This window comes from Malaclemys terrapin, chromosome 5, assembly GCF_027887155.1.
Source record: "Malaclemys terrapin pileata isolate rMalTer1 chromosome 5, rMalTer1.hap1, whole genome shotgun sequence".
NCBI lineage: Eukaryota > Metazoa > Chordata > Testudines > Emydidae > Malaclemys > Malaclemys terrapin.
In genome coordinates, this window is record NC_071509.1 from 83675262 (window position 1) to 83689426 (window position 14165).

Sequence of the window (14165 nt, forward strand, 5' to 3'; positions counted from 1 at the left end):
TCGGGAGGGGTGGCCACACAGGACAAACAGAAAGGAGAGGGGAAAAAAGGAATGCAGCAGGGGGACAGCTGTAACAGACACATATAATGATAAAACTTCCTTAATGTATGATTAATCTTCATTTTGAGCCTTGTCCTGAGACCAAGGATACAGTTTGTTTATATTAAATGTAAATTAATTAAGGATTGTATAGTTAATGTAGGATTATTTGCTGTTTACATGAGTTTTAAAAAATACTCCTTTTTTATTATACAGGCATAATATTAGACTATCAGAGAGACTGTGAGAAGATCTAAAGAAATCTGGTGAGTAACTGTTGGCTTTCTTTGTCTTCTCCTTGTTCATAAAACCGTATAGGGGCTGCTAATGCCTCTGTTTTTTTGGTTAGATATTTTGATGAAGGAGCTCATTTTAAAATGTTATCTACAATTCTACATTTATAGGGTTTTTTGTTCTGCATCTGTGCTTACACGAAGAACTCGCTACGGAAGCAGACCATCATTTTACTGCACAAAGTCCTTGTTTTAGTAGTAGTTACTCCTGTCACAGTATGTGCTCTAGGATTTATGCTGATATAGCAGTTAGTTGCAAAGACTTACATAGCATGTAGTTCCATCTCAGAGGCAAGAACTAATGTGATGGGACTTTATTAGTAGATATCTGGTTGAATATTAGTACTCTGAAGCTAGTAAATAGATTAGTTTGTGCACAGCTGGATGTCCCCGAACTCTTGAACTTAGACGTTGACCTTGTCACTCCATATTTGAAAATAACTCCTTTTGATTTTGAGTGATTTATGTAAGAAGTGCAGAAGACAACTACGTATTTTTCATGGGTGTCCATACATCACGTGTACTTGTGATTTTTCTGTTAATTGTGGAAGCTTTGTTACAGTTTGGGAAAGAAATAATGTAGTGATCCTTCTGACCATAATCTAGATGGCATTATATGTGCTGTGACATCATACCTGAGCCCTGTACAGCACCTAGGCAGACAGAATGTCACTAAGCTCTACTCACTCAAAACCTCCTATGGTAAACTAGGGAGAACAATCTTCCCTAAAATTATAATCTGTGCAGGATTCTCAGAGTTTATGCTGCTTAGCGCATGACAGGTGAAACGCCACAAGTGCTGAAATTTTTGGGGTCTAAAGGTTGTATTTGTGGGCTGGGTCATGAGTACCACACATTTGGCTCCTTACTGGGGCTCATGTGACAACCAGAACTCTATTGCCTTCTCTCTGATTAGTTCCTTCCGTATGGCCTATGAACAAACTCATGTAGGACCTCTGCCTCTTCAGCTGCTGCTCTTGCTCTTCGTTTTGCCCAGTTCTAGCCTGCTTTGGGTATCCTTTTTTGGTATGTCCACTTCTGCCTCCAAGTCATGCCTGTTTGCCTCCAAGTTATTTAATTTTATTTTAATTTTCTGTAGTATAAACACTCAATTAGCAATAATGTATTATCACAGGCTAATTAAGAGAATACAGAATGGTTTGAATTATTTCAGAAAAGTTGGTTTTTGTGATTTTTTTTTTTTTTGCCATACTTAAGCTTCTGTTAAGAGCCTTCCTTGTTCCTTAGGAGTTAATTTTGATTCCCCCACGAGGATGGCTACCTCCTGGGTGGAGTGCGAATTGGGTGTCCTGTGAAACTTCTGAGAATGTTATGTGGTCTTCAGTAATTATTTCCAATTATCATTGATGGTCTATGGATAAAAATTTGTATGTGCCATAATCCAAAGCAGCACAGCCTATTTCTCATCTTTTCCAGTCTCATCTTGTTGGTTTTGAAGGTAATGTGAAGCATAGCCCATACTCCATATTGGACTACCTGCTGAGCAGAAAAGAAAGTGTATATCTTAACCTTATAAATTGGATTTCTGCAAAAGTCCTTTCCAATGGAAGATCCCACCTGTGTGTTGTTTATTTTTCAGAATTATGATTCTGCTTTTTTGCTGAGGAAGTTAATAATCTTGTGTCTGAAGGCAGATGCCAATGCAGGATTGCTGAAAGCACAAAATCCTTCTAGGATTGTGAGTGGAAGTTTTTTTTTTTTTTTTTTTTTTTTTTTTAAATAATAAAAGGAGCAGCAGCAGTCCAGTTTCTGAACTAGTAGAGCACTTAGGCAAAAAAAGAAAAATATATCTGAAAGACAAAAATGACATTTCTGTAGTTTAGTTACTACATTCAAAATATTTACAAGTGAGACTGTATTACTGATGATGATTTCTTTAATTGGCATTATTTTGAGATGTATTCTAAAATATTATCTATTAAAAATTTTGTAAACGCATCTCCTAGAAAAGTTTAGGGAGTTATTTCTTCTGAAACTATGCTGCACTTTGAGTAGTACTTATTTAAAAAAAAAAAAAAAAAATCCTACCACAAGAAAAAGCTAATCTGCCATTGCCAGCCTTCTTCCTTTTAAGTAGTGTTGCAAAGACTGGTTCTATACAAAGACTTTTATTCCTGCCCTGCCCTTCTTTTTCCCCAGACAAACAGGTGCTTTGGCCAATGAGTTGAACATCTGGGTGGATGACATTAAATAATACTGAGATAACGTCTTCCATTCAGTCCCAAAGCACTTTACAATTATTATACCTTAAATCCTTTTTAGGGTAGGTTGGTAAGTAAGGACTTAAGGTTGGGGAGGGAAAACTAATGGCTAGGAAAATAAATTATTGGCAGAAAAGAGGAAGCAATAGGCTGAAATATGGCTTTAAAGCAGCAGAAATGCCAGAGGTGTTACTGGGGAAATTGCTGAAAGGAACTGAAGCTGTCTGAAAGACTTCTAGAATGACACTTTTTCTTTCTTCCTTTGGTGTGACCATTGGTCCAATGTTGCTGGATAAATATTGTGAAGTTAGATGCTAACAAATAGGGAAGAAATGTTTTATTTAAGATTTTCAATATCAAAAGTGGCACCTTAAAATTACATTATTACAGCTGAATTTTTGCATTTCACTGTCATACTTTTCTGTTCTCTCTAGTTTAGAAATTAATATAGCCTAATCACTTTCATTTTCTAGTCAATTTCCTTTTCTGTTTTTGTGTAGTATTCAGACAGTAGTATGGTATTTAGTTTGGTAATAAACAGTTTTTACTGAGCTTATAAAGACTTCTATAGGTCATAGATTTGGAAACCTGAAATCTTTGTGGGTCAAATTTCACCCACAATATGGACATGGTTAACTACTCAGTACATTTTCTAAATTCCCAGTTGTTTAATAATCCTTGGCACCTTGAAAATCAAATATTGCGTAATGACTTTATTCTTTTACCTAAAAGATACTCCGTTCTTTCTCTATCACCCTGTCACTTATGGGTTTTGACTTTTTTTTTCATCTGCTTGTGACCAATACTATTTATGCCATGATTGGTCTAGAAATAAAAAGGGTACATAAGTCATGTTTAGAATACAGAAAAAACTCTACTTGTATATTTTTAAAGATTCTTTTTAATAACATAAAGGGACTGTAAGTATTCAAAAATGAAGGGATATTGCCTTATTTAGTAACAAATTACAAGGTGGCCTCCCTCCAATCCATCAGTGCTCTTCTTCTTGAACTACCCATGTTCCTGGTTTCCTAAGAATGGTCTTGGAGTAAGTCCATCTTTGTTTCCTGTTCATATTCTCTTTGTCGTAGTAGTATGCTAACTTTTCCATAGTTAAGAGTAAGACCAGCTTTCTGTGTAGAGCTTGACTTGTCTAAGTGCTCTAAAATACGTACCTTTTCTCATATTGCCTTGATTTTTTATGTTTCTCTTGGGGGTATTGGGTTTTGTCAGAGATCCATATTTGGGGCTATTCAAACCAGGAATTCCCAAGGTACTGTTCCCTGGAAAAACTAGCTTCTTTTTTTTTTTTTAAGAGATGGTATGGTTTGCAATTTTTTGTGCACAGATAAAGATCAAAACAGGGCTGAGTTCATAGCATCAGAGTCTCAAATGCTTGAGAGTTACCCCAGTAGAGTGCATGCCATGCACTAACCCTTTAGGGGAAATTATTTTACAATATTAGCCGAAGAATTTGGTTCTTCATTTAGTTGGTCTAAAAAGCACTTTATAATGATAAAAAGCCCCATGGATTACACTAAGGCCTGCTCTATACTAGAAAATTAGGGTTTTAATTTTGGGGGAATGTATTCAAAGTAGATTTATAAAATATGTAAATATATATACATGCAAATGATTGCTGGGAGGGGAGAGGCATTTTAGGGATTGAGGAGTGGGGGGAATAAAGATGAGAAGAGAAGTATTTGGGGCTGCATCAAGGGGAGAGAGGATGATGGAAGGAGGATAGATGAGAATGCGTGCTTGGGGAGATGAGAGGAATTGGGGGCTGGTAGAGGGAAAGAGACACTGGGGAGGGAACGTAGGGACTCTGAGGAAGAACAAAGGGCAGGAGGATGTCAGCCCTTATTATTCCCTTCTGTGTGTGTACCAACATTTTGGGGCCCGCCTGCCCTTGTAGGGGCCCTGATACTTTCTCCCTTCCTCCAGTCGTATAAGCTGGGGCCTTGAATCTCTGGGGGGTCTGAGTCATGCTCCCTGCCATCCTGTCTGTCTGTGTGCCAGGATCTAGGGGGCCCCTGCTCATCCACAGGGGTCAGACTTGCTCCATGTCCCCCCTCATGGGGCCTGACTTTCTTGGGAGGTGGGGGTCTGAGCCCTCTGTGCTTTTTCCCCGTGTGAACTGGGATCTGGGATCCCTTACACCCTGGGGGTGTGTGAGCCCTGCTCCTTCTCCCCTGTGTATGTGCTAGGATGTGGGGATCTCTGCCCATCTTTGGGGTTCAGATCCCCCCCCCCCCAATCACCAGCTCTCCTGTGAGCCAGGTTCTGGAGGGTGGTTGTCTTTCTGGGGAAGTCTCAGACCCTCTGTGACGTTCCCCTGGTATTATCCGGACCGGTGATCTGCTAGGTCATTCCAATCCTTGACTCCGGGAGCCAGCCCTACCCTGCTCTGCTGTGAAAACCCCCACTCTTGGGCTGTTCACGCACAGCCTCTGGCATGTAAGCTGCTTGGATTGTGCAACTGAATGACACTAGCCAGTATCTCCAGTCCCAGACACAACCGTAGGAATCTCTGTCTTGCAGTGTCCAGTTATGCCCACTGGACACTGTAAGCTTATATGAGTTTGTCAGTTTAACAAAGAAATTGATATGTACCAGGCTTGTTATCGCGAGGGGAGTCTCTGACACACTTCAAACCAAACGCACTGCTTCATGTACAATAAACAAACAAATTTATTAACTAGAAAGATAGATTTTAAGTGATTATAAGTGAAAGCACAAGAAGTCAGATTTGGTCAAATAAAATAAAAGCAAAACACATTCTAGGCTGATCTTAACACTTTCAGTGCCCTTACAACTTTAGATGCTTCTCACCACAGGCTGGCTGGTTGCCCTTCAGCCAGGCTCTCCCCTTTGATCAGCGCTTCAATTGCTTGGTGGTGATGTCTGTAGATGTAAGTGGAAGAGAGAGGAAGAGCATGGTAAAGTTTGTCCCTTTTATCATATTCTTTCTTCCCTCTTGGTTTTGCACACCCTCCCCCCCGCCCTTCAGAGTCAGGTGAGCATTAGCTCATTGCAGTCCCAAACTGACCAAAGAAGCGGAGGGGCTCACTTGAGAGTCCAAGAGATCCTTTGTTGCTGCCTAGGCCAATGTCGTTTATTCCTGTGAGGCTGGGCTACTCTAACCCTAACCATACACAGGGATGACGAGGGTGGGGGGAAGCCGATACAAATTACCAGGGTGCAGCGGTCGGAAGGGGGCCCGGCTCCCCCCCCCCCCATCGGCCCTGTTTAGCCCGTCCACTCTTGCTGGAGGGCCCGAAAAAATTCCAGGCCCGGCTTTCTCGTCCCCCCCTCCCCCACCCTCCCGTTGGCCCTGTTTAGCCGGTCCACCCTTGCTGGGGGCCCGAAAAATTTTTTTTCACCGGGGGCCTGAACCCACTCTCAGTGGCCCTGACCATACATGCCCTAATGAGGTGTGAACTGCCCCTCTGCTCTTGGAGAGTTTTTGCCTGGGCTTGTTTTAAGCCATGAGGACACATGTCAAGGCTCCTTCCCCACTCTGAACTTTAAGGTACAGATGTGGAGGCCTGCATGAAAACTTCTACGCTTAACTACCAGCTTAGATCTGGTCCGCTGCCACCACTCCCAATGGGCTAACTCCCTTCCCTGGGTAGCCTTGAGAGACTCTTTCACCAACTCCCTGGTGAACACTGATCCAAAACCCCTTGGATCTTAAAACGAGGAGGAATTAATCATTCTTCCTCTCCCTTCCCTTTTCCCCCACACCAATTCCTGGTGAGTCCAGATCAATCCCCTTGGATTTTAGAACAAGGAAAAATCAGGTTTTTAAAAAGAAGGCTTTTAATTAAAGAAAAAGGTAAAAATCATCTCTGTAAAATCAGGATGGAAAATAACTTTACAGGGTAATCAAACTTAAAGAGCCTAGAGGAACGCCCTCTAGCCTTAGGTTCAAAGTTACCGCAAACAGAGGTAAACACCCTAGCAAAAGGTACATTTACAAGTTGAGAAAACAAAGATAAAACTAACACACCTTGCCTGGCTGTACTTGCAAGTTTGAAATATGAGAGACTTGTTCAGAAAGATTTGGAGAGCATGGATTGATGTCTGGTCCCTCTTAGTCTCAAGAGTGAACTTCCCCCAAAGCAAAGAGCACAAACAAAAGCCTCCCCCCCACCCCCCAAGATTTGAAAGTATCTTGTCCCCTTATTGGTCCTTTGGGTCAGGTGTCAGCCAGGTTACCTGAGCTTCTAAACCCTTTACAGGTAAAAGGATTTTGGAGTCTCTGGCCAGGAGGGATTTTATAGTATTGTACACAGGAGGGCTGTTACCCTTCCCTTTATAGTTATGACAACACATTTTCAGCCTCATAACTATATACATGAAATTTCAACCTATAACATTACTGTAACAACAATGCTCAATGAGCCTTCCAAAGACACCCGACATGACAAACTTTGCATTGGATACCACACAATCATTTTATAAGGATGAACATGGGATGCAGGGTGTTCCCACTAGGTACAGAACATCACACCTTCCTCACCCACCTCAAGTCATCTCCCTGCCCCTCTGAGGGTGTGTGAACATGGGTTGTCCTGCCTCTCATGTGAAACAGTTTCTGGGGAAGTCAAGCCCTTCTGGGTGGGATGCTGAGAACAGGGATACTGGGATTATTTACCAAGAACACTGGTGAGGAATTGTGAACCAGCATGCTTGTTCCATATCATAGGGTCTCCAACACTGGATAAGGGGGTGGGAACACCCACTGACATGAAAGGAGCAGTTCACACATCTCAGAGCTGTTGTTTAAGGCTGGATTCATTTCAGTTTGAAACCATCACATTGAGATACATGGGTCTCACCTCTCTGAGTCTACTGTGCTTTTGGGATTATCCTGTACTGAGGATATGCATATATAGAAAATCCACCTCTGATGATTAATTTCACAAATATAATAGCGGAGTGGTAGATCGTCTACAATTACAATTGTGAAGATTTTTTCTGTTTTAAAAAAACTGATTATTCTAAGTGGTCCAAAATCTGCCTGCGTACTTGGGGGTTGTCTTGAAATTTTCTGTGCCTTTATAAGGTTTTGGGGTAGGGATAGTGATCCAGATTTGGGGTCATTTGAGCAAGACGTTGCTGAGAACAGCTCCCTGAAAAAACAGCTTTTCTTAAAGTTCACAGATTCTGCCAATGTTTGTTGTAGGGAATAGTGGGGTTTTGGGGAGGAAAGAGACTCACCAGTCTTTTCACATGCTTAAAAGTACTGTAACCACTATGTAATAAAACTGTTAGTGTCTTGGGACTTTGACCATATCTGAGCTTTCTCACTGGCTTTGTTAGCAATTACACATTGCAGACATTTCAAAGCACAACTATTATCCCCTAACCCTGCAAAAAAATGTATGTTAGGGTGTGGAGGATTTAGGAAATACATAGTCCATGTGTGACCAGAGGAAGAGAACAGCGGACAGGGACTCCGAATACCTGAGCTCCATTCCCAGCTTTTCCATTGGCCTGGGACTTGGTCCAAGTCTCTGCCTCGCTGTGCTTCAGTTTCCCCATTTGTTCAAGCAGGTGAAAAGTGCTATGTAAGAGCTACATGTTATCATTCCCTGTCCACCAGGTGTCTGTACTTCACGCCTACATGATAATTACAACTGCCTGAAAAGCTACTGACTCTTACTCACAATGTTTCTCTTTCTGTTTAAAAAACAATCCTTTGGCAAAATGGCAAAAAGCTTTAACGCAGAGTTAAGGTTCTCCAGGCAGTGATAGCTCGTGACCTTCCAGGACATTGAGTTCAGTAAAACTCAGACTTATTAAAAACAAGAAATAGAGAATTAAGGTGCACAACCGTACTATCTTAACTCTGCCCTCTTCGAAAGATGGCCCAATAAGCCCATAATATATATTTACATGTTGCCTTTGCCCTGTGCTGAACAAGGATTTTCTACACTCAGGGCTTGTCTACACTTAAAATACTGCAGTGCTTCAGTGAAGACACTATCTATGCTAAGAGCAGGGTTCTCTTGTCGATGTAGTTACTACACCTCCCTGAGAAGTGGTAGCTATGCTATCTACACCATGGTTAGATTGGTTTAATTGCATTGCTCAAGGGTGTGGATTTTTCACACCCCTGAGCAACATAGTCATACCAAACTAATTTCCTTGTGTAGATCAGGCCTCATACACTTAGCCTACTCCACAGAAAGAACATCATTATTGAAGTTTACAACTCCTCCAACCCCTTTTTACAACCACTTCACCCTTAGGCCTTGGCTACACTGGCGCTGTACAGAGCTGCAACTTGCTGCGCTCAGGGATGTGAAAATGCCCCCCTCCCGAGCGCAGCGAGTACAGTGCCAGTGTAATCAGAGCCTGCAGCGCTGCACACTCGCTTGCAGCGCTGCAAGCTATTCCCCTCGGAGAGGTGGAGTACATACAGCGCTGCGAGAGAGCCACGGCAGCGCTGGGAAGTCCCTAGTGTTGCCAAGGCCTTATGCACACAATACGCTTAGGCACACAATACCACGAAACACTCTTTCACTTACCCTTAATTAAACTCTCAGACCACACTCATCTCCCACCTAGCTTCTGACAATCCCCATTGCAAGAAGACCCTGTGCCCCACTACTGATCCAGTCTGCACCTCACAAAGCTGAAATGAGTCATATTGAACCTCTGAATACACATGCACCTCCTTCCTTTGATCACATGCACACAGGATTCAGGGAGAGAGGCTCACATATACCTCCACAGTGCCACAGTCCCCCAGATCTCCTCATACCACAATCACAGCTTTTCAAAGCTGCTCCAACTAATTCCTCCACCATTCAGTACCGCTCCACTTAACACAGTGAATGCAGCCAGAGTGCATGCAGACAGTTTCCACTGGCTATTGCCAGCTGCAGGGGGTGCACAAGTAAGATTGTGTAGTCATATACCTTATATTTCTGGGTTTTCACAAGTCTGAGTTTTACTGAATTTGATGTTATGGAAGGGTACAAGCCATCACTGGGTAACCTTAACTCTGCATTAATGAAGTTTTTTGCCATTTAATTTATCAAAGAATAAAGCCTTTAACTATGCTGATAGTAAAAACAGTTTCTAAACCAAATAATCTTACACTTCTGAGATTAGCAGTCCTTCTTAACACCTTGTCTAGATGAGGATAAATGGTGAGATGTTAAAACATGTTAGCTATCATATGTATTTGAAGGTCTACTACAGAAAAGTCATTCCATACTTTTTAACGTGTTAATTTGGGGGGAGTCTAAACTCTAACTTAATTTGTTTAGCACAAGCTAAAGTATTCAATGTTGCGTATATGCTATATTTTTCTAATGTTAGTTATCTGTACTATTCTTTATACAAGGGGCACATCTTCCTGTGTAGACTCTCCAAATCCTCTTCTACTTTGTGCAGTTGAATGTGTTTTACTACAGAAAGACCATTCACACCTGCAAAAGAGAGGCAAGGATTTGATCTTCGGGAGGAGTGAAGTGAAGTGATGTATGTACACCTCTACCCTGATAAACGCTGTCCTCGGGACCCAAAAAATCTTACCGCGTGATAGGTGAAACCGTGTTATATCGAACTTGCTTTGATCTGCCGGAGTGCTCAGCCCTGCCCCCTCAGAGCGCTGCTTTACCGCATTATATCCAAATTCATGTTATATCGGGCTGCGTTATATCTGGGTAGAGGTGTATTGGAGTTGTCATTGGGCTAGATTTTCAGCTGTGCACATCGCTTACTGGGTGCAGATAGGGAGTGAAGCTGTTTTGCCCCTTCCCAATCTTCACATGCCTGCTGGGATGCATTCCATGGAGGTTGGCATCATTAGATTTATGCCAACTGGGGAGATCAGGTGACTTTCTGCCCTCTTAACACTGACAGAGCATTGTAAAAGGATCAAATATAGAAGAGAATGTATGTTGGATTATGTGTAACTTTACCCTAAAAGTGTGTATGTGTCCCTTTTGTATTGGTTGGAGAAACTGATACCCATAGAATGTCCTAAATGTTACATAAAGGAGTCACATTCATATAACACATTTGGAAGTTAGAGAGAGACAGTAATATCTTGTATTGGACCAACTTCTGTTGGTGAGAGAGACAAGCTTTCGAGCTTACACAGAGTTCTTCCTCAGGTCTGGGAAATGTACTCAGGAGTTCAGATCTACACTGCAGATGCATATCGGTATAACTACGTTGTTCAGAGGTGTGAAAAATCTACACTTTTGAGTGATGTAGTTATACCAACCTAGCCACCTGTGTAGACAGTGCAATGTTGATGGGGGAGCTTCTCCTGCCTTCTCAGGGAGGTGGATTAATTATGCTGATGGGAGAAGCTATCCCATTAGCGTAGGAGGAACATCTTCATTAAAGTGCTACAGTAGTGCAGCTGCAACATTGTACGTGAAGACAAGCCCAGTGTCACAGCTAAATACATGGCGGAACATATTTGTTTAGCATAAGTAGTTAACAGATATTTCAAGGGACCATTCAAGATGAACTGACTTGAGTTAGCATTTTATGCTTACATTTTTTTCTGCTGTTATTTAATCAGTTTGATTTATCATTTTAAACAATTTAACTAGTGATTACACAGTGATGCAGAGTTTCCATCTCTGTTTGCATTGGTTGCTTACTGATTTGTGATTGCAGACATATGCACATATGTAAAACTTGGCTCATAGCTTACACACAAATGTATGAATGACCTTACTAATATCAAGGTGCAAGACAGATTAACCAAAACTTGCTAATGTCCAATAAAATAATAAGACTTATAACATAAGGGCTGATCATCATTCTTTCATATATAGAATTTTAAGTATTAGTAACTGTAATGAGAGTTTTTTGGAAGGTTTGCTGACTATCGTCTAAATTTATACCACTGGTTTTATTTTTTTGTTTTGTTTTTCGATTTTTTTTAGGTCAACTTTTCCCCCTTTAATAATGTCCAGTAATTTTAACATAAGGATTGGTTCCCCTGCTGGTCAGATACAAAGGCAGCCTAGAGCTGTCATTTAAGTAACTGAGCCCTCCAGATCCCGTTGCTTGAGCAGAGTAGCAGGAAACAACAACATTCTTATCTATAAGCAGGATTCCAGTGTTTATTTTTGCATTTCTATCTATTTACTGAACAGATTGTTTAGCATAAGTAGTTAACACATATTTCAAGGGACTATTCAAGATGAAGTGACCTGTTAAAATCTGTCCAGTCATAGGAGGGAATAAGTGGCAGGGGGGACGGACTGGGGGTAATGGAGGGGTGTTAGTGGGTTATAGATTGTTGTAATAAGCAGTAAATCCAGTGTCTGTATTCAGTTCATGATTTTTAGTGTCTAGGACAGTTATGAATTTAAGCTCCCAGGCTCATCTTTTGATTGTTATGCAGGTTTTCTTTGAAGATCAGGACTGAGAGGTCAGATATAGAGTGATTGCTTTGTGAAAAGTGTTCACTTACAGGTGATATGGTGTATTATCAGTTTTCTGTGTTCGCTTATTTGAGAGCATAGTGACTGTCTGGTTTCACCCAGATAGTTGTTGTTGGGGCATTTAGTGCACTGGTCAAAGTACACCACATGTTGTGATAGGCATGTGTAGGACCCAGGGATCTTGAAAGGTGTTTTGTGTGTGTGTTGGGGGAGTGTTGATCATCATAGCAGTGGAGATATGTCTTCAAGTTTCGCATCTGTTGTTCTGACAGGGTCTGGTACTTCTTTGTGTTGGTGTGTCCTGGTCTGAGGGAAGCTTGCTTCTGATGATGAGCTTGGTGAAGTTGAGTGGTTCTTTCAAGGTCAGTAGAGGGGGTTTAGGAAAGATTTCTTTCAGAATGTGGTCCCCATCGAGCATGGGTCGTAATGGTTTGATGGTACCATTGTCTCGCGAATATCTTGGGACTAATGGGCCACAACAATACTGTATACAAAAGTTAAACATGTCTCTTCCCCCCCACTCCACCCATCCCCTTCCAGCAGCAAAGGTAGTAGAGGAAGAAAAGCAAGAGCAGGATTTTTCTGAACTTATTTTCTGGCCCTATGTTCAAGGTGTATTGGTGGGATTTTTTTAAGTGGTTCTCATTACCATAGTAATGAGCACATCACAATCTTTAAAATATTCATTATCGGAACATCCATGTTAGGTAGGGAAGTGCTCCTATCACCATTTTACAGACTGGCAAGTGAGACACAGAGAGACTAAGTGACTTACCCAGGAAATTAATGATAGAGCAGGAAACTAAACTTGCATTCCCCAAGTCCCACACTGACACCAATCGCTGAACTATTCTATCTCTTGTGTAACTTTCAGGGCTCAGAGATAGGCCTGTACAATGCGGCCTCCTGCGTATACACAGGAGGAAATTACCTAAGTACCTTCTTTCCCTTACTCTGCTGTGGACAGCCTGGCAGATTAGTTTATCAATTGTGTCCATGTACTTGTAAAATTCACAGCTACCTCTTCATTCTCTAATTCTTTTTGCATCAATATAATGCATGGAGGAGACACATGATAGCACAAGCATCATATGAAGAGTAATCAGGATACAAAGTCCCTATATGGTTTGCCACATGTGGGTAAGGTTAAGAAAGCACCAGATGAAACTATGCAGGGTGTAGTTAGCAGTGTTCTGTACAGCAGTCAAAAATAATGAAAGGCTTGCACTTCCAAACCTTAGTGCTCATTCCTCCATAACCATGTCAATTCCTTGAGCTGAGAAACTTTCTGTATCTATGAAGGATGTATGTATATGTGTATATATACACAGATGTAGAATCTTGCCACTTCCTCCTGTTAGAAGGAAATGGATAAAGAAATATATATCCTATTAAGTATTCAAGTGCTCTGTTTTTAGAGTCATGAGGTACTCTGAATTTATTTTCCTTTATTATTCATGGAAATGGAAAGTGTAGCCAGGAAACAGGGTTTGCAGAATACTCAGTCTCTTTTGACCACTTTGGGCTGCCTTTACACTTTCCTAGCTGGAGGAAGCAATTCCCCTTTTAGGATTGTCAGACGTGATATAGTAGAAAAGAAGTTAACAAGCAAGACACTTTCCCCTTTCTTTCTTTGTTCACATCTGTTAATGTGTTTTGATATTAAACATTGCCAACTTCTGCTCTTAGGAAGACCCAACTCTTCATGCCAGAAGGTTAACGGGTATACAGAACATAATTGTGTTTTATTTTTAAAGCTTTAATTTTTTTAGCACATGTAAGTTCTTAATAGCTTTTTAAACCCCCATAACCTCTTGGTATTGTAAATTAGCATTTTTCCATGTGACTCTCTCATGCAGATTGCGTTAGCTGTAGCAGGGGTTAGATTGGGTAGCAAGCTTCGGACCTGTAACCTCCTAAAGGGTTAATGGGGGGAGGGGGGGGGGGAAAGAAATTTGACAGTGAGTTACAACACTGAAGAATTAAGATGGAATGTTTAAAATGTTAATGTTTACAATGAAACAATTTGTCCAAATAAATCCTTTGTTTAGAAGAATAAACATACGGTGGACAGGGGGAGGGAAGAAAAGAGGCGAACAAGACAGTTGCAATGAATTCCCATGCTTGGGTCAAACAACTCAGATGTTAATGTACATAGACTTGTCTTTAAAACAGCC

The 14165-nt window shown here is 41.2% G+C and overlaps 1 protein-coding gene across 3 annotated transcripts in view; it reads left to right on the top strand.

Moving 5' to 3' along the window:
- Window positions 1–14165, top strand: part of FBXW7 (F-box and WD repeat domain containing 7) — a 296926-nt gene that overhangs the window by 56172 nt on the left and 226589 nt on the right. For all 3 annotated transcript variants that reach the window (XM_054029535.1, XM_054029538.1, XM_054029537.1), the window contains exon 2: window positions 256–305. The gene's annotated coding sequence lies outside the window, so the exon portion shown is untranslated. The remainder of the gene's footprint in view (window positions 1–255; window positions 306–14165) is intronic.